The sequence below is a fragment of the Artibeus jamaicensis genome, unplaced genomic scaffold (genome assembly GCF_021234435.1).
Source record: "Artibeus jamaicensis isolate MK-2021 breed Jamaican fruit bat unplaced genomic scaffold, CSHL_Jam_final contig_466, whole genome shotgun sequence".
Classification (NCBI taxonomy): Eukaryota; Metazoa; Chordata; class Mammalia; order Chiroptera; family Phyllostomidae; genus Artibeus; species Artibeus jamaicensis.
Window position 1 is genome coordinate 15,674,168 of NW_026521844.1, and position 22,112 is coordinate 15,696,279.

The window sequence follows — 22,112 nt, forward strand, 5'->3', positions numbered from 1 at the left end:
CATCAACAGAAAACAACAGAGTTAGCCATGGAGTAAAACCAGCCCATGCCAATTATGTTATTTCATATGCTGCTCTCAAAGCAATAGCTCTGGAAGAAATCCAAATGGAAACTCAATTCCGTAGCACTCTGTATTCCAAACGATTTGTGATGAGACCAGAAGTATAACAAATGTGACTTGAGGGCACAGTGTTCTAAGAAAAGATGAGCTGATTATAACTGGTGGGGGCAAATTGTAGTGTGTTTATAGATATTCCAATAAGAACACAAATACATTGTAACTGCATCAAATAATATGATTAATAAACTCTACATATGAAGTTTCACTGTTTTAATTTCAGCTCAGATTTTTTTTGTCTTTTACATATGAAATTTTGCTCCCAATAGCAACACAGCCTGCTGCTCTATTTTTTTCTTGGAGAACTTTTCATCTTTTTTTATTTACTGAAAGCTAAATTAAGCTATTTATTGTCAGATGAAATATGCATTCACATACCTATTGTATATAGAAATAAGAATGTGTCTTTGGAAAAATCAGCATTTTTTTCTTGAGGTAACAAAATGTCATTTATTTACATACAATCTTTTTCATTTACTTTAAGTATGAGGTAAAAATATTAAATTATTAACTTTTTAATGATTTTCTTGAGCATGAGACCTTCACTGGGCTGGTAATTTTAGGGTGATTTTGTTTTCATTAATTTACAACCGGTGTAATCACAGATGTTGTTTAAAAATATTTGTGTGTGTATACATGTGTGTGTGAATTACAGCTTTCAAACCATCTTCCCTTGTACCATCTAAAATATTGATTTTAAGAATAACAGTTCAACCCAAATGTGAAATATAGAAATCAGAAAACAGGGGTTAAGTTGGCTTTCTTCCTAATTATATTTAAGTTTCATCACAAAACTGGCATCAGAATTGTCTTTTTCTAACAAAAAACCAAATATTTAATGGGTTGAACTTGCTGGGCAACAGTAGAAAGTGGCTTATCTTTCCTTCTACTTCACGGTCTTCCAAACTTCTAATTCTATCCCCTTTTTTGGTCTCTTGATAGCAACTCAAGCATATCCTATGAATTACTAGTAACTTTCAGATAATGGAAGCATCTTAATTTCAGAAATTACTGTATTTTTGGATTATAAAACATACTTTCCCCCCAAATTTGGGAAGAAAATTGGGATGCGTCTTATAGTCCAAATGTAGCTTCCCTGGCTTGCTGTGTGTGTGGAGGAGGTGGCAGTGGAGAAGGATCACAAGTTATTAAATATTTTACCACATTTTTTGCTTCAAAAAATATTTTCCCTATTTTCCTCCTCTAAAACCTAGGTGCATCTTATGGTCTGGTGTGTCTTATAGTCCTAAAAATATGGTAATAAGTCTAGACCATTCTATATCAAAACATTAATTTTTTCCTTGCATATAAACATCACTCCAACCTTGTCTAACCCATGGCCACACAAGCAGCAACAAGGAGAATGACATGCACTGTCTTTTCCTTTTTTCCTGCCCAGGTCTTGTGGAGCCCAAAGCATTTACAATTTGGGGAAAGACCTCTTCCTTATGAAAAAATAATACAAATTATGAATATGAAACTTGGTCCATGGCATCCCAAGGAGACCTGTGTATGTGAGGGGCTCTGAGTTTGAACTTCATTAGCTTCAAGGTACATTCTTCCCTGCCTTCCCCTTGAACTTCCTCTCTTCCTCCTTGTCTTCTTGGTTCTTCCAAGAAGTAAAAGCATAATGAATGTCAAGAGGCAAAGAAAGCCCAGGCCTTTTTACTAAGTGGGGTTATTGTCAGTGTCTTCTTTGCTAGCACTGGCTCATTCTTGCCCTTTGTCAATGCAAACATCCCAGCTTGAACATTTATGAAATATATCACTGGATTGTTTATGAACTGTCTCTTTCTATCCACCCCATGGTGACCTCTACTATTGTATATTCCCTGATGAGAATGTATCAGCCCCAAGCTGACCTCTAGATTTTGCTCTCAACTAGTGCTTCTGGCAGTACACTTCACCAGGTCCTCTTCTAGGCATGCAAACTTTTTTTATTGGTGCTTGGTGAAAAGGAGAGTACTTTCCAAAATGACTTCAGCATATCTACTTTCTACAACATCCACTTGACCCAAAGGAACATATAAACTCCTTTGTTTGTCAAACTGGAAATTCACCGCATTTCCACTGTGTTTTTTCTTCTCTACCTCACCAAGGTGTGCATGCTTCAGGCATCCTCCCAGCTTCAGAACTTCCAGTATGAGAGCTAGACTGCAGCTTCTTTGCTACCAAGACTCTAGGGTATGATGGGCCAAAATCTCCACAGACTTCATAACCCTCTCCACCCTGGTAGTAGCATGGGCCTTGTCTGTGGGTTTTTGAGCTCAGCTACACACAGAGAGTAAGACATCAGTTTTCTCTTCTTGACCCTATCTTCTCCTAATCTTTCCAATATTTAGAACCTTCTCATTTGCCTTACGGGATACTTTCAGGAAGGGAAATCCTAATATTTCTCTTTCTTCATACAAATTTCTTTCCTTCAAGAAATCCTGACTTCAGCAATAAACCCTAGCCTTCATCTATACAGATTGCAGATGGGAAATGGCTGTTTGGCTAGTTTGACTTTATTTTAACCAGTCCCGCCGTGATGTGTGTAGAATCTACCTTTGGATTGTGGTATTTGTACCCACTATCATAAGCAATGTGATTTTAGCCAAGACTATAAAATAACAGGAAAAATCCCATTCTAAACATTGTTGTGCTAACTTTATTTTGAAATGACCAAGCAAATATTTAGCCCAAATTCAATGCCTGGTATGTGACCTATAAATAGAAAAATGAGGCCCTGGCTGGTGTAGCTCAGTGGATTGAGTGCGGGCCTGCGAACCACATGATCGTGGTTCAATTCCCAGTCAGGGCACACGCCTGGGTTGCAGGACAGTTCCCAGCAGGGGACTCACGAGAGGCAACCATACATTGATATTCTCTCCTTCCTTTTATCTCTAAAGATAAATATATATATATATATATATATATATATATATATATATATATATATATATAAAAGAAAAATGATATTGACTCAGCCAGGATTTTGTTCATGTATGGTTGCAGTGGGATGCCATTGTAAGTCTTTGAAACAAGTGTGAGAACATTATTTGAGATGGAAGGCCTCCAGGTAGATAGATATCAGTGGGCTTTTAGTGATGTCTCAAAGACTGTCGGTGTTTAAGTTCTGTGGGTCTCAGAACTCCTCCAGTGAATTTTGTACATGGTTTCCTAGTTGATCTTTATAAAATGAAGTTTTTATAATTTTAATATTTTCTTTCTCTCTTATACTTTCCAAAGGTCTTTTAGCAGCTATTCATCACCCAATAGTTAAATTTCAGTTTTCTCATTTGCTCACTTAAGCCTCTTTTATTTATTTTATTTACTGACTCGAGAGAGAGAAACATCAGTTTGCTGTTCCATTTATTTATGCACCCACTGGTTGTTCCTTGTATGTGCCCACACCTGGCATCACACCCACAACCTTGGTTTATTGGGATATTGCTCTAACCAGCTTTGCTACCCTGCCAGAGCTAAGCCTCTTTTTATTAGAGTTAAACCTTTTTAAAGTCTTATTTTTATTCTTCTCTAACTTATTTGATTCATTCTAGATAGTCTGTTGCCCAAACACTCCTCCAAGAATTTATTTATACATTCTCTACATCTGAAATTCTCCCCACTTTTATTCCATCTTATCTTGACCTAATAAAGTCTTCTGTAATACATCAACACAGAATAAGTGATCCTTGTGTCTACTTATGAGAAATAACTGGTTTATGTATTGCTTAATTTTTTCCAGTCACTTACATTGAGCTATTACCCTATTTAGTAATAACTTGTCTTTCCAAATGCATCGTGGTCTCCCCATGGGATTTTGCCTAATATGCATACAACTATGTCTTGTAGGTGCTTATTAAGTTTTGTATTTTTATTGAAAAACATATGACAGAATGGATGTGTAGCCAAAGAAACAAAATTCCTCTATCCACAGATTAAATAAAACAACTGAATTTTAAGAAAATAATTCAAGTAATTTGCTTATTAAGATGCATTAATAATGGAGGAAAAACTCTGTGGAAAACAATTCATCAAAGAAGCTGTAACAAGTAACCATGACATATTTTCTACTCTTAACTATGTCCTGCCTCTGGTAAGGGACACTCATGGGTCAGTGTGGGTAGCATCATCATACAGTTTTATGGAGGTGATGAGTAGGAGGATATAGTGTAGATAGGAAGGCTAGATTGTGCCGTGTCAGAGAAGGTTTAACATGTCAGATGAAGAGAGTTCATGATGTTTTACAGGCAACAGAAAACCTTCTAAAATTTCTGAGCAGGAAAATTAAATGGTCATGCCTGTTTTGGGGAAGTTAAAGAGGATCTTTTTTTCTCCTCCTCTCATTCCTTAGTCTATTATACTGTATAAATTTCATCTTACTATATAGTAAGATGTCTTACTAGACATCTTACTATAGACTTTGAAGGACAGAGCCTCTTACTCTTTTCCAGGACCATATAGTGAATATCTAGCTTGTTCGTCTGTCTTCATGCTATTGTCTAGAAAGAGGGTTTAATAAGGATCCTGGCCAGTTATACCTAAAACATAGAACACCCACTTACTCAGCCCCAAGTCTTCGTAATATTGTCACTATTTTCCTGCTTCCACCCTTGGCCTACTTCATTTCACTTTAAGTTTGGAAATGGGTGTGATGTTTTAAAATGTAATTCACATAATTTTCCTCCCCCTCTCAAACCTGACATACTCTGCCATGGTATTCAGATGAAAATCATGTCTTCACTTCCACAGCACTGTATCATTGCTCAGCGTGGTCCAACCCCACCCTCCCTATAATTTCCTTTCATCCCTTGTCACTCTTCCCCTTTCTCTGTCACCTTCAGCCACCCTCACTTTTGCTCTCCCATCAATATCGCTTCCCCTTCCCTCTTGATGTCCCATGCCTTTTTCTTGCACTTTCTTCAGTTTTTGTACTTTCTTAAGTGCCACCTTCCCAGATCACCCATCTACAATGACATCCCTGCAGCTTAATTTTTTTATCTCTCTCATGGCTTTTTCCCCCCCTTGCTCTGAAAATTTACTAATGCCCTTTGTTTATTTATTTTCCTTCAATAGAATATATATTTCACAACTGCAGACATTTTGTGTGTTGTTGGAGGTTGATGAATATTTGTTGAATGAATGAATGAGCACGTATATGATCACCAGAGTACTAAGACAACAGAGGATACACAAAAATGGATAAAGCATAACCTTTATGATCCCCAGGTTGCAGTACATTAGTGGAGGTTATTATGAACACAATAAAGATGGAACAAGTATAAAATGCTTTGCTACAGAAAAGGAATATGCCAAAACTTCTTTGCATTTGAGTGGGGCAACAATAATAATTGTGCTTAGTTACAAACAATGAAATATGAATATAAGAAAATTAAAGTAAGACCTAATTCTTGGTTTGTAATAGGGTAGGGAAAAACAAAAAAATGCAATGGTAGAAAATATGCTGTGAATACAGGTAGTGTCATCAAACAGTTTGATGGAGGTGATGAGTAGCAGGGTATAGTGTAGATAGGAAGGCTAGATTGTGCTGTGTCAGATGAGGAGAGTTTATGATGCTTCAGCGGTGACAGAAAACCTTGTAAAATTTCTGAGCAGGGAAATGAAATGATCATACCTGTTTTGGGGGAGATAAATGAAAGTAAGGGAGAGAGCAAATCAAGGATAGATTGAAAGCAGAAAGACTAGTCAGAAAATTATTAAAATATTTATGGAAGAACAATGAAGGCTAATGTAGCAGTGGCTGTAAGGAACAGAAATGAAAGAGTGGATACCAGGGACAATGGAGGGTTGAGCAGAAAGAACTTGATGACTGATTTGATATTTATTATAAAAATGCTGTGCATTATCTATATAGAGAATGTTTCAACCTAGCTATCAATAAAGGTGATTGTTTAAATCAATTTTTTTCACTCCATTCTAGCATTAAATGATGTGAAAATATGTTTAGAAGCAGAAATTCTAAGGATCCTTTCTTTGCAATTCATATGGAATGAAAATTTCCTCCAATGATGTCAGACGCTGAGTTAGACTAATTTGTGCAACCCAAGCCCATAACCATCAGATTCAAACAATGGTCTCGCACATATGGGAAGCTAGTCATCCTTATTTTCTCAATTCCACTAGGGAATGATAAAAGAAAAAAATATTCTTAACATGAAACATGTCATGCATGCAAGAGGAAGATGAGCAGCTCTCTGAGTGAGAATAAAACCTCCAAAATATCTCTTAGATCAGAGCAGGAGGCTTGCATACTAGAAAACAAAACACAACAAACAAACAAACAAAGGTGATCAAAACATGCTCAGAATAAATGAGCAGCAAACAAAGACAGAAAGGGTTATGTTGGGGACACAGAAACATAATTGGATTTCTCTGCCAACCCTGGTAATTAAAATGAAGACACTCAGTACCGTAGGTGCTCTGCAATCCCATAATATGTTTGAGATTAACAACCCTTGAATCTGTGTTTTACTGCTATATTATCTGAATATACAATACACAGCGCTTGCTATTTTCAGATAACACAAACAGAGGTTTCTCCAAGGCTGTGAGGATTTTGAAGTGGCTAATGAGAGAGCCTGACTTGTGTTTTCCAATCACACTTCCCTTTCTGCCATCAATATTTTGGCGAAATCTGAACAAAAAATAAGCAAGCAAATTAATAGGAAGAAATAAGCTTTATAGTGATTTAAGGCTTTGCCTCCCTATTTTAGAGAAAAAAAAATCAGTCACTGCTCGGCAGCTTTGCACTGTCTCTTCTGTTTTGCCAGCCTTATAAAAATGAAAGGTATAAACTGTGTTGTTGGCTTGAGCTGCCTGGAGAGAGCTGGTTGTCTGTGAGGGACCAATGTCGTCACTGAAGCCACCCCCCTCACACACATCAAACCATGTCGGATGCGGGTCGTCCGGTCTACAAAGGGATGTGGGCACGGGGGTCCTCCTCACTGGTGCCATGTGGTGGTACCTGAACAGTACCTGCAGGTAACCCGCAGCTGGCAGGTCACACCGGGCACATCTAGGAGACTGCACGCACACCGACCTCTTCTGCTGCTGAAAGGCTTTTCTGTCTGTGTACATGGTAATTTTAGCCGGATCCCTGCTTGCAGAACAGTGAGAGTTCCTCTGGGCTCTGTGGAAGTGCTGTCAGGAGCCAGATATGGGTATTGCAAAGGGAACGGGAAGTACATGCCAGTAATTAATATTATGTCTTGTCCCCAAAGACATTCCTGCTCTCTTTATGTCTTAGCTAACTGATCCTCTATCTCCTCTGAGAGGCAATGATGAAGTCAATATAAACACTCAGCTTTATATCTAATTTCTACTATTAAAAGGGAGGGAGGCAAACACATTAAGCAGGTTGGCAATGCCTAAGAAAAATCTCATGATACTTGGTGTGATTCTCAGAGCAGACAGAGTCAGAAACCTGATTTTTTTGGATGAAAGGGTTGTTTCTAGTGATCAGTTCATGGTTACAGGTATCACCAATTGTCTGGAGCAAAAGGAAGCCAAAAGGGTTTAAAAAGACAGAATAGAAAGACCCTGTAGCATTTTACTTGTTTCATCCCCAGACTAATATCTTTTACAAAATAAAACCCTGTCTACAATAACTCAGCACTAATTCAGTCTGCTGTAGTATGATATGGAGCCCAGTTCTTCTCTCACCAGCCTGGTTACTGAAAGAAGAGATGAGCAGGGGGCCCAGGAGGAACTGGTGGTTATTCTCACCACAGTGTAGACATCTGCCTATCTTTGTCAGGTCCAGGATGTAGTGACAGAACAACTGGAGGAACACTTTTCAAAAAGTGACTTAATGCATACATCAACCACATTTTGGCATTAAAATGATAAAATAATAGGCATCCCTAAGGTAAATATCTAGTTTGGGCATTTGGAAAATTTGCACATGTGTTCTGTCATTTATTTGTCCATTAGATATTTACTGCAAGCTTTGCTGCTGCTTCAGTTACTGCCAGGCTGTATGAGTGGTGGTCACTATGTTCAGAGGGTTCATAGACTTAACAATAAAGTTGCTTGGATAATGCTTGAGAAAAATGGGAGATGCTAAAACAAATCTGAACATTATTGAGCTAATTAAATATTAGAAATATTGACTGGAGCAAAGGAAGATAGATTTCTTTTTTAAAGGCAAAAAATAAGTCCCCCCAACAAGCCTCCTTAACTCCTATGTTTTACTGTTGCAGTTTTAAAAGGACCAAGTCGGATAGAACGGTGTGGAAGCCCAGCCATGATACAGTCCCCTGAATGCTGCCTACGGTATGACCTGCCCCCAGAGTCAAAACAGCTAAGGGAAGCCAGTTTTCTAAGAGAAAATCACATCCTGTCTTCATGATTTAATGTGGTAAATGATTCTGATTTGTGTTTTACTGGGTTACCTTGGTTATTTCAAAGAGGTCACGCCATTTCTTGATCTTCAATAGCCAAATATTTTAAATTCATGGAAAATTAAAATAAAGAATGGCAGGCTTGATCATGTGGAGGAAGGAAATGTATTATAAGATAAAATAATTGAAATGGCAAAACTCCTCCAACATGAACAACTTTTGCACTCATATGATCTTTATTAAAAAATACCACTTCATCATCTATCGGAAAAATCAAAATGTATTTTTTCTGTCAGATTTTTCTGCTAGAAAGTCATACTAACTTCTTTTAACTATTTCTGTCAGTGGAAAAATAACCTTAATGAAAACAAAAATAGTATTTTTTCTGTCCCCCAGTATTGTTTGCATAGCTGCTGGAGTCTGAATATTTGAATTCAGACCACAGAATTCTAAGGTCTGAGAATGTCAGGGGGAAAAGGCTCAGGTTGGGGTCTACATGTGCTCAGCAGTGGTTCTGCTTCAGAGCAGATGCTCCAGGGGGAGAAGGGAACAGATGCAGCTGTGGAGAGGAGTCGGCCTCTGCTCTGAGACACCATGCCTCCTGGCCGGGCGGAGCTGGTGGGTGTGGGAGCCACACAGCATCGCGGTGCAGTGGTTCAGTCATTATTAGTGAGTGTCATTGTGCTCTGATTGCAAGCACTCAAGTGTTCAGAGGGAGAATCATGAAAAACAAATGGAGAAAAACAATACACAGGAGCCTAATATCTTTAAGCGGGTAAATTATCTTTTCCTTGAGAAAGCAGAAAATGTTAATGACTAAGTCTGCCAAGACATTTTATAATAGAGGTAAATAAAGAAACAAAAGATTGTTCTAGTACTTTTGTGTGCAATTAAAGCATGTCATTCAGTACCCTGAATGAAGCTGGGAGCACTGACATAAATTTAAACTATCATAAAAAGTGCAATTGGGCTTGATTTTTGTCTTTATGAAAAATATTTCATAACTGCAGATTTTTTATTTGCGCAGTAATATTTGATTTAATTTTTCTACAGTGTATAACATTAATGTGAAAATAAGTTTTATTTCTATTTCTCTTCTATCTTTCTCTCTTACAACTCATCTTATGGGACTATTTGCCCTCGATGCTAAATTTAGTGAGTCAAAGTTTCTTTTGTTCTAGGTGATAAAATAGTTATTAATTTATAAATTTGGATTGGAGGGGATGGAATTTGTGAAATAAGGACTGGCCAAACGTGTTCCTGCACCCTGCTACTTTATTGGTAAAATGGCAGAAGGCGGGTGTAAGAGTCACTTTCTGATGTCACAATGAAGTAGCCTTGATTGGCAAAATAATTTTCCTGAGTAGATAGATGATAAAATAGCTCTAACAGTTTCTAAAAGAGCTCTTTTTAACGAGTAAAAATTCTAAATCATATGACACACTGTATTATAGTTCAATTGGCATCACACTTCATTTCCAAGTGAAAACATAAAATAAGGTACATCTTATAATCAGCAGTCTTTGTTTCAATGAGCTATGATTAGTACTCATTAAATAAATAAAATGGTATGATGAGAACATAAAAGGAGAAGTAGGCTTTTTAAAGGGATCAAACAAAACTTCCCTGAGAAATTAATTTTTGAGGTGAGATCTTAAAAGAGGGCAGGGGTTGGGGGGTGAAGGAAAGGGAGAATGTCTAGGCAGAGGGAACAGAATATGCAAAGATCCTATGGCAAGAAGAAATATGGCACTGAGAAATGTGTAACTGAGTGAAGAGTGGTCACATCTCAACCCCATTCCAACATATGTTCAAGATTTAGTTTCCTAGGAACCTAAGAGCCCATCAGTAGATGAGAGGATAAAAAAAGCTATGGTGCATTTACACAATGGAATACTATATGGCAGTAAAAAGAAGAAATACTAGAAATACCTACCTTTTGTGACAACATCCATGGACCTGGAGAATATTACGCTAAGTAAAATAAGCTAGGAAGTGAAAGACAAATATCAAATGATCCCATTTATATGTGAATCTAATGAACACGATCAACTAACGAACAAAATAGAAACAGGAATAGAATCGTGGAACAGACTGACAGGTGTCAGAGCAGAGAGTAAGCAGGGGTGGGCTGTATGAAATAATGTGAAGGGAATGAACCAAAGAACATTTATGCTTGAGACACTGTAATAGAACAATGATGGGGGGATTGACTGATGGACAGAGGAATGTGGGGCTGGGTGGAGGTGGGAAGGGGGAGAAAGAGCAGGAACAACTGTAAAAACATTAAAAAATCAAAAATTAAATTAAATTAAAATTTTTTGTTCTCTAGTAATTAAAAACAGACCCCTCCTTTACACACATTGAAAATGTATTGAATTTCTAGAACTGTCATCCTGGTTTAGAAGTGGATATCATTTCTTTGTATCACATCTTTTAGTTTTTACTAGAAAAGGAAGTCTGAGCTCATTGATGAGAATGATATCTAGCAATATCTGTTAAATATCTGCATGCAGAATTTAGTTTATTCAGTACGATTTCATAATGACAACTTCTATGAAATTGAGTAAATATTATTTATAAATCCTACTACAAAATAAGAAAACTGGATGAATCACTGTATAACACAAGTTAAATCATAATGAAATAATTTCAGTTTAATTTGAATGTAATAATACATATACCTTCATATTTTTTTCTAATACAGTGAACTAATCACTTTCTGAAAACCTTTGTATAACACTCATAAAAACCATAAAAATATTGTGTTCTATGAACTTCAAAAACACTTATGATAGAAATATATTTAAGATAAATTTTTAAAATTGTGGATACAGGTTTATTTAAATGTGCTTTACTGTAATGTTAAAGAGTGTTTATTCATTTTACTTTTAGATTTCCAAGTCATCATTCTTTATTTTAATATTATTTTTAATCTTCTGTACTTCTTTGCCCTGCTTATTATTTTATTCTCTGGTGATTTGAAAAGTAAATATATAGCCTGTTTTAATTCTCCTAAAATTTGTATTTATAATTTTAAAATATAGATCATTCTCTAATTATATTATCACATGTTATAATAGTGGTTGATTTCCCCTTTCTATAAGACGAAGAAAGTGTATTCTTTTTTATTGATGCCTTTCCAGCTTCTGAATTTTTGTTCCTATTAACTGGTCCTATTTTTATCTAGATTATTTTTTTCACTGATTAGACTTTTAGAACTACTTTACTTTTATTGTAAAGATCCATTAGAATTCTCATTACTAACCTGACCCTCTTTAGTCTTTTGACTTTTCTAATTTAAAAAAAACATAAAAATAATAATAGTGCAAAAAGAAACTAAAAAGTGTTTGCTAATTTTTCTAGTGTTCTCCAGCAAAGAAAAATTGGTCACTTATTTCTAACCACCTTTCTCTACTGTTTGGGTCATTAATATTTTCCACTATCTTGTTCCAGATTTGATGAACCTGCTAGCATTGCTCATAGAGGTCTTGGAGAGTTACCTGTGGTAGCCTTGGTAAAAAACACAAAAAGATAGCAAAGGGACTGAATAATCATTGATAGTTTTGATGTCAATAAGAATTTAAATCACAGGCTAACTTAAAAACATAATACACATTTTATCATGGAAAATATTAATTTCAGGAAAGTCCATCAGGCAGTTTTTGTCCTAAACAACCTCAGTAATCAAATTAAATTTGAAACTTGTAGATGACATCCTTCTGCAAATTGGTAATGCTTACTAAAAAGAAAATTATGAACTTGAGGTCATTCAATGCAGTTTTGGTTCCATGAGTCCTTGTTACTAGTGTATTCACAATATTTTTTATGTTGAACACAGATTCACGTTACACTAATATTAAGGGGGAGGAAAAACCTCTTTTTGGCTTTCTCTTTGTCCCATTTAATAAGGTGCTTCTACTCACTGGCCATTACGGTGCTACCTCCAGAACCAAAGATCTCTGATTATTTTTTTAAATTTATTTTAGAGAATGAATTTTAATCTTCAAGAATAATTTTTAACCTTTGTGTTTTATTTTGATATTATAATTACTGTGAAATTATAACCTTTTCAAACCCAAAGTTTCTATTTTTTATTTTGGATTATCTCAGATTCAATTGCAAGGCACTTTTAAAGCCATTTTCACTGGGCAAGAGAGAGCTCCTATTATGTAGAATTGTGTCTTGATTAATTCCTCACGTGATTGAAAACTTAGATGTATGGAATTTTGTGTCCTGCCAGTTCCTTCAATGAGTATTCTATAGACATCGCTAAATCTTCTGTAGTTTTGGTTACAGAATGGATATTTGAGGAAAGTTGGCTTGTGATTTCTACTATTATTTTATTTATTTATTTATTTATTTATTTATTTAATAAAATAAATGGCAAGTATTATTTTATTCTGATGCCAAAAGGATGTTTTTCTTAATACATTCAAAAAATTTAATCAGGGTAAATCTAACACTTCCCAGGATTGTAGAAAGTTAAGATCAGCAGGTGTTGTGCTCTTTATTTATGTGTTTAAACTTTCACATAGTTACAACTTCCTGCTTACTAGTTCCTCTGCTAAATAAGCTTTTTATCTCCCTAGCCACATTGATGGTGTCATTTAAATCTTGTATCTTTAGCATATTTCACAGTACTTGGTACAATATAGCTCTCAATTAATGTTGAAGGACTGAGTAAGCAAGCAAATGAAATCTCCCTTCAAATTCCAAAATTAAACAAAATTTCTCTAAAAGAATTCAGTACAAGTCAACAGATAAACATGAATAAGAATGAGAATTGAATCCACATATTTTAAGAAATGTTGAGTAAAATGAAATATAACAAACATTAAAACTTTGTTCCAAATAACCTATTGAATATCAACTATTATGATTGATTCCCAGTTGCTTTATCTTTGTTAACATATATTGACTCTTCATAAAGGCTTACTTCATTATGTGATTGGTGATTTTTGATGGTATGATTATTTCCAGAGGTCACTCTCTTTACTGGGAATCAAATACATGATTTTTAAGTTTACCCCTAAAGTGGACAAAATTCACTTAAAAAAACTGAGAATAAAACTTCTAATCTCCTAGGTGCATTCTAAATAAGCTTGGCTTCAATTTCCCCCAGGTCACTCTCTCTCACCAGAGCTGTGGTAGGTGAAAGCTTCCATGCCATATCGCAGGAGAATCAGCGGAGAGCGCCTCTGTTTCTGAGTTTATATGGAGGCTTCTCGCTTTTCAAGGCATGAAGGCCTCCTCTTGCATGGACATCAAATCCCATGATGCAACCCCATAAATTTTAAATGTGTTTTGGAAAACCTGAAGACCACCTGACTTCGGCTCTACATTTACTTTGTATTCCTGCTTCCTTAATAATTTTTCTTTCTTTTCTTTTGAGCACAACCATATAATCTTTAACAGTTTCCATTTACAGTGTGTTATTATGTATTTGGGGCAGAACTTCACTCTGGCATATTGATATATACTCATCTTTGTACTTCCAGTGCCTTATCAAGTCTGTGGACCATAGCTGCTTTTCAATTGTCTGCAGAATTATGCACTCAGTGAATAAAATACACTAAGTGCTGATGTTTGCTGAAAGCATAGAGAATAGGCATCAAAATGGCCCATCTTACATGATCAGGAAAAAAATAGTAAAAAGGAATAATGGGAAGGATAAGAGTATAAAAAAGCAGGCAACAGAGCACTAACGAATAACTTCTGTGATTTGCAGAATTTGCCTGAGTCCTGACTTCTATAGAGAAATAAAACAAATGTTGCCATTATGACCCTAGGGCCCTAGTTCTGCTGTGTTCTCACTTTGTTTATTTTATTATATTAAGCTTCTGTAGCTTCACAAAATATACACTATAAAAATCCTGCCAAAAAAAATGAAGGAGGATATCATTGAAAATAAATAGCGAAAATGCCATCTAATGCAAATTTCTGGTAGCAAATTTTCCTCCATGATACCCCCAGCTTGACAAATTTGGATCATACTGCAGATGTATAATTTTTTTCCACAGTAATGTCAGTTTTCTCGCAAACAGAAACTATGTGTTCACTAATTTCCAGATGTACAACTCCCTCTGGTTAATTCTTACAAAAATGGCTTTCATTGTTAAAAAAAAAAACAAAAACAATTTAGAGAAGTGTCTTTGTGTCTTTATTGTTTCACTGGATAAAAGGCAGTTTATCTACCCAAACATACATTGCCTTCTCAGAGTAACTTGTGGCAGCCCAGTTTTTTTTTTTTAATCTGCATTTGCTAAATTTGGTATGAACAGTAGGATAATCCTTACTAGGAAAGTGGATTATAAAGATAAAAGAAAAAAGCATTAACTTCCTTCCCCAACCAGTTCCAAATGTGCCTTTACGCCCATATCGTCCCATAAACACCAGGGCAATTGCACCAGCTGCTCTTGAGGCTCGGAGGGCATGGTATTTCCTCTCATTCTGGCACCAACCACCACCCCAAAGAAACCCACAGGGCAGAAGTAGACAGGAGGAGTTTCACTGGGGCTACAGATAAATGTCAGGACCTGAGAGTTCTGTGCTGACAGGGAATTCCTAGAAATATAAAAGAGTAAAATATAAAAAGACACTAAATCTAGACATAAAACCAGCCTTTTGGACATTTCTGTTATATTCTTTTGATATTTTATATGTGTGGTATCCAGAAGTCTTGGTAACAATGATTAAATGGGAGTAAGTCAAAGAAAAAGAGGAATTTAATTCCCTGCATGAACTCCATGGCTTATTTACTTCTATTAGTATGAACACTTACTTTTGTGTTACTGTATTTCTGTACAGCCAAAAAATTGTATTGGTCATGCTGAAGCTAGAAACATCATTAAGAACCGTCAAATATGAAATGTACATCCTGCTTTATTTTATGTTTTTATTTCACTCCATCCAGTGGTAAGATTGGACATTTTCTTATTCTTAAAACAAACACAGAAGAAAACTCCATTCCCAAAAAAGGATGTGAAGTGCTGTCTGGAGCATCATTATCCCAACATTCTTGAACACTGGCTACAAATTACTATGCTACTGTCTTATACTATAAAAGCACAAACAAAACAAAATGAAAAAAAAACAAACAAATAGGAGTACATCCTCCCAAGTTTAATGAGCCAAGTTTAGATGGTGATTGCCCAAAGGAGCATCTGTATATTGTTGTAATTAAATGAAAGTGGAGATTCAGGTGTCTGTTGCCTCATAAGCCAAACTTTGTGAGGCAGAGGCTGGGGCAAAAGGAAAGTGGTTTTATTCAGGTGCTTCAATAATCTGGTTGATCTGGGAGAATGGCAGACTCCTGTCTCAAAGCCTACCTCCACAGCAAGACCAAGGCAAAAGCCAGTGTCCAAACTTTCTCATCCAATTTAAAGTACAGTTTTCTTGGAGCCAGTAGGTAGTTGCTAAGCAGTCATACTCCCCCTCCAAATAGCTTAGCCTGTTCTTGGCTGCTGTTCATTTTAGGCTCTCTCCTAGAGCTTGCATGGTGCCCACATGGCAAAGAGCCATACAGCTGCTAGGGCCTCAAGGTCACATATGCCTGGAAGAGTATATGAATGCACCAGTGAGTGCATCATTAGGTGAGAAAGAGAGAGCAAGTGACTCCGTCCTGGAGGCAAGGGCCATGAGGCTTCTGGTGCCACAGAGTTGCATGTTGCCAGGCATCAGAGCATGTGAATGCATAGGCAATTGCATCACCAGATGGGCAAGAGAGAGAGGCTCCCTCTTGGAGGACATGGACCACCTGGCTGCTAAGGTCATGTGGTCCTTGGAAAGCAAAGTGAATGCACCCTGCAAACGCACATCAGGAGACAGGGAGAATCACGAGCCCAAGAGCCTCTCCGTTCCCCTAGGATTATATTTGCTTGGGTATGGGATGAGCCAGGTGTTTTCTCAAAATGACCAATCAACTTCCCAATTTTCATACCTTAGCTGAGTCCATGTCTCAACCAATCCCTTCTTTCCCCAGGATAAATTGACAAGCCTCTTTGGATAGCACCTTCCCCTGCATCATTTCGACTTCTATGGTACATGTGCCTGCCTTACCCTGATCCACCCTCAATCTAGTACCAGAATGGGAAGAGGGTTTTTATTCTATTCAGTTATCTTGCTAGCTCTTTGCATATTTATGTTCTATACATTGATAGCTCTACCTTTCAGCATGCTCAGTAGAAGAACCTCTTTTCTGCCACCATCTTAGCCAATGGGGAGACTCCCTGGTGCTCTCAAGAGACTGTCTACCAATAATATTGTAGCAATGTTTTGTCCTTTCACTAATACTTCAAATCTTTGCTAATTCTTTCATACCCCACACCTTGTGCTACAGTGAACCCCTGAGACTGGCCGGCTATGTGCTGGTGAAGGGCAAAAAGATCACAGCCCACTGAGTCCCCATCCAATACAATGAAGCCATCTGGCACCATTGTCCTCTCTAAAGTAGACAGATGAAGCTTCAGAAAAGATTTTGAGACAACCGAGATTTAAATCTTAGCCCTGACACTCACAAGATGCGATGCTGGTCATTTAAGTTTTTGAAATCCTTGGATTTTTTTAACCTGTAAAATGAGTATAATACCTCCTGCCATTTCTTCCTCAAATGTGATTGTTCATCTATTTGTTTGTTTTTGCCACAAGGATTAGATAACGTGTATGAAAACTTTTTTTGCCTACAGAAGTGAGGTTTTCCTACTTTGGGAAAGTTTATACTTGGTATATACAGCTAACATTTAGAGCTCCCTATGTACCAGATACCGCTCTATATGATTTACATGTTTAACTCATTATTTCTCTCAATAACCACACAGTAGGGATGATTACTTTCTCCATTTGACAGATCAATAAACTAAGACACTGAAAGACAAAGTACCTCATCAGCGTTGTTAACCCTTACACTACCTAAGCTCTACTGATGGCACTAATTGAACTGCCTCCATGTGTATAAGAATCATGAATTAGAGTCTAAATTACCTAAGCTATAATATTTTGAGATATAAACCCTCAAAATGTAGTCCAAACCAATCTCAGAAGAAAACTGTCAGAGACACCAAAGTTTCTGTTGTCCACGTGGAAACAGTGAAATCCAGCTCTGGAGAGACAAAGCCTGATGAGAGTAACCTGCTCCCGAACAGCCCCTGAATGTAAAAGGTGGGATCTTTTAGTCATCGTTACTTTGTTAGTATTACTGTCATAGTCCTTGTAAGCAACAGCATGAAAAAAAGGGCGGCAAAGAAAAATCTGGAAAATTCTGTCACACCACATCCTATTAAATGTGTTACAAAATGTTGTAACAAAATTGAGCAGGGGAAAGCTCAGAATAGTAAGATTATGTAATCTGTAAAATTATGCATATGTAATCTAGAAAAAGGTTCAAATAATGCATTAGAGTCATTCTACCCATTACATACTGTCTGGCTCAAACACCAAGTCCTTCCAAGACCACATATAGTAATGGCACCAACAACACTTTTATGGGAGGGCAAATATTTGGATGCATTCATGGGTGTGTCATTTGGTTTATGTTCCTCCTTTTAGCTATTTTCTCTCCTTTCTTCTTACTATTTCTTAGAGGTTTTATTGTTGCTTCCCACTTAACAATTACCTATTTGCTAGTACTAGTTTCCAGCATTCATGTCAGTTTCCAACGGAACAGATGATTTTTAGGGGCCATAGATACTGCATTTGTTCTGTTGCTAAATGACATATTGCACCAAAACTTAGTAGCTGTTGGGAACAACCCTGCCTGGTTTCGGAAGCTTTAACACCGCACCCCCGCCCACACTGGGCTAAGGCCGAGTGAGCGACCTTTGGACCATAAGCCAATAGGGAGACAAAGCTTGTCTCCTGGCCGGGGCACCGCCCCTGGTCCTTTACTTCACCCTGCCTGGCTCCCAGTGCTTGATTGGTTAGCCAATGATGGGTAAAATTCCTCAAGGGAGGGAACATCAAGGACAAGCACAAACAGGAGGGCCCCCAGGGAAGGACTTGAGGGGCTATAGAAAAAGGGGGTGATGGACCCTCACCCCTTGGCTTCGACATAGCCTGAGTCCTCATTCTGTCTGCAAGAAGTCTCCTAATCTCTTGGAACCTCTTACTTCCCCTGCCTGACTTAAGCCTGAAACAATGCTGGAGGTGGGTGCGGCCCTGTGCTGGTCAGGACAGGTTCCCGAGGGCAATCAGGCCTAAGAAAGAATGCATAAAATCCTATGAAAACTACTTTGCTAAGAATGCCCTCAATTTAAATGATAAGGGTCCCAGCAGGAAATGAGTCTGTTCTCCAAAGTTTTATGGCTGTTAAACTATCTGACCCTGACTCAGAATAAGCCCTCAGAGTTCTTTGAATGTTATCTACTGTTTAATCATTTCTGCCTGACAATGATTGATAAGCTTTACCTTACATCCTGTATTCCTGTGCAAATTGAACCCAATAAAAGCTTGTCAAGGCAAGAGTCCGGATGCTCTCCTCTTGAGAGGGTGGCCAAGGTGCTCTGAGGCTTTTCTCCTCGTGAGAGAGAAGCCATGCCATCCTTTTTCCTCCACAGGACTTGGTAGTCCCTGTGATTTTCTCTAGTTTCATTCACAATGTCTCGGACCCCACAAGCCAGGGTTCACATCAAGTAGCCTATAAAACAACTTTTATTAACTAACAATTTCTGCATACCCAGGTTAGCTGGGTACCTTTGGGTTGGGGCTTCTCACAAAACTGCAATCCAGGTGTTAGCTGGGGCTTTAGTCATTTCAAGGAGCTAATGGGGAAGAATCTGCCTTCAAGCTCACTCCCATGGTTCTTGGCAGTATTTACCTCATTGTGTGTTATGGGCTAAGAACCTCAGTTCTTTGCTGGCTAGTAGCTAGAGGTTCTGTTCAGTTTTTTGCCACATCACCTCTTCACATCTCAGCTCAAACATTACAGTTTGCTGGTAAATACCCAGAACATAAGGGTCTTCTAGGTTTAGGCCTCCATTCTTGGGATATAGAGGCAAAGTAGTTTAAGGTATTGGTAAAATAGGTTAATATAAAAACAGTGGAAGACAAAGGCTAAAGTCAAGTGTAATAGAAGATCTTTGGAGACTAGAAGGTCTGGAAACTGAGATACCACATGTTTGGTGAGTCCTTCATGTGAATGTTGAAGTCATTATAATTGTTGGCAGGAGTTGAGGTGCACAGAAGGACTGTGAAAATCAAAGGAAATGGGTTGTAAATGTAAGGCAGGGTTACAGTGTGACGCAGGAAGCAAGGAGAATCCCCGATCTCGGCAGAGCCGTATAATACGTTCAGTGTTAGAGATTAAGATGCCTCTGCTCGTGTGGACTGCGGAGGATGGTGACTTGTAGGGAGGGAGAGCCTGTGTTCAGTCAAGGACAGCTATATTATTTGAAGTTGTTATGAATACAGAGGAGTTTCTTTACCATAAAGTATGAATTCTAGAATTGCCCAAACACATTGCCAAGTTGGTCAGCCTATTAGAGTAAACCTCCCTCCTCCCGTGCTTTGCTTCCCCTGTATTGCATATCCTCCCAGAAAGTCTCATTCACACTCCTTTATCTCAGACTTTGTTTTCTGGGGACCCTGAGCTAAGACTAAAGGAAAGGAAACTTACAATCAAGATTTTTATCCAACGAGTGTACACACACACACATACGTCACAGTCCACATGATTTACTTCTGCGGTGCCTACAAGACAAGGCAAAGCCAGAACACACACGGGAATGAGGATGTTCATCTTCACACAATCGACATTGACTCATTAATGGGATGAAATGCTTTTTCCCTTTAAATTTGCACAGTTTGCTCATAGACCTCAAGGTTACTAGGTGTCTTTAAAAACATCTCAATGTTCTCTCTATAAAAAAAGAACTGAATTTTTAAAATAACAATATTAAAACATTATAGCAATGAGTAGATAATTTATAATCAGAGAAAAATTATACTTCAGTGCATGTATTAGTTAGTCTCTCCAGGCTGTTGTAAAAATTTCCCATAAATGAGTGGCACAAAACAACAGAAATGTACTCGCTCGCAGTTATAGAAGCTGGAATTCTGAAACCAAGATCTTGTGCCAAGCTCTCTCTGAAGGTTCTAGGGAAGAATTCTTCCTTTCCTCTACCTGGCTTCTGGTGGTTGCTAACAGACACAGGCATTCCTTGGCTTGTGCCTCACTCCAAAATCTACCTCTGCCTTCATGTGGCTCTTTTCCCTCTCTTCCCTCAGCTCTCTTCCCTGGGGCATCTGATTTATAGTCCAGGTGAATCCAGTTAGACCTTAACTTGATTACATACATCTTCAAGACCCTATTTCCAAATAAGGTCACCTTTGCATGACTTCAACACAGCCTTTTAGGGAATGCAGTCTAACCACTATACAACATCATCAAATAATTCTTGGAATTTCAACACTAATTTCCAAAAACCAAAGCATCTAGTAAAAAAAAAGAAGATAAACAAACCCTGAATATTTTTTATTCAGGTAAACTGACAAATCTCATGATCACAGAGAGTAATCACTTAAAATAGGTTATTTCCTTAAGCTAATTTGGCTAATTTGGTTAAGCTAGTTTTTCTTTATTTTTTCATGAATTTGCCTAGCCTTTAATTGTGATATTCTTTCTGCTCAGAAAGTATTGTACAATAATGACCGAATGCATATGGACAAATTTAGATTAGATATATACTCAACCTTGGTGACTTTTTTGCTTTGCTTTTTCTGTTCACACTTCTGGGTTTGAAGACACTGTAGGGGGCTGAGCAATTGAGGGAAAAAGAGAGAAGGGGGCAATACATCAGAGCTGTTTTCCCACTTCAAATGACTTGATTCTGAGCTTCCCACTGGCTCAAGGTCCTCTGAGGTGGAAGGCTTAACATCCAAATGACATGGAAGAGCACACTGTGAAACAATACCCCGGCCTCCTTACCATAAACACCACAGAGAAAAAAGAAAAGGGAATTTTTCCATGTTGGCAAAGGACTTTGGTACAAAGGATGTGTGAAAGCTAAGACACTTTTTCCCCTGGCCTTCGGCACAGAAAATATATGCTGTCACGTAGACTGGTCTCCAGTCTGAAATGTAAGAGTCTCCGAGAGCTACTATACACAGAAGGTACAAAGGCAAAATGCATTAAAAATCTGTTTACCTAGCTAATATAAATACATCTTAGTTTTTGTTTAAAAAAATCTACCACTTTCTAATATTTTAAAACCACTTCTGAGCCTTAATTTCTGAGGAAATATGAATGTGGAGTTAATTTGTTATACATAAAAAATGTAACACCAAATTTTGGATGTCTTCATCCTTAACTCTCTTTGTTCTCCTTGATGACATTTTCCTATTTTTATTAATAATTAATTTTTCTTTTTGAAACATTCCTGTTGTGTTTCTCTTCATTTTATCACCAGAATCTTTCTCCAGATCCCAGTCAATTAAAAAAATGAATCACATTCAGTCGTTAACCTACAGGTGTCTTTAACCCCATTTTTCCCAACATTATTCCATTTTGTCAGCCAGCATTGTCACAAATTATAGAGTTAAGGAGCATTAAACTTTATGGGGTTTCTCAACTGACTCTCTTCTTCCAATACACAGAACTCATTTTTCCATTGGCTTTAAAATGGAGTACGAGTATGTCTGTATTCCCCTATT

At 37.4% G+C, this 22,112-nt stretch overlaps 1 pseudogene; it reads right to left on the minus strand.

Annotated features, from left to right (window-relative positions):
• Positions 1-16,903, minus strand: part of LOC119055963 (proliferating cell nuclear antigen-like) — a 145,236-nt pseudogene extending 128,333 nt beyond the window's left edge.
• Positions 16,904-22,112: the final 5,209 nt, after the last annotated feature.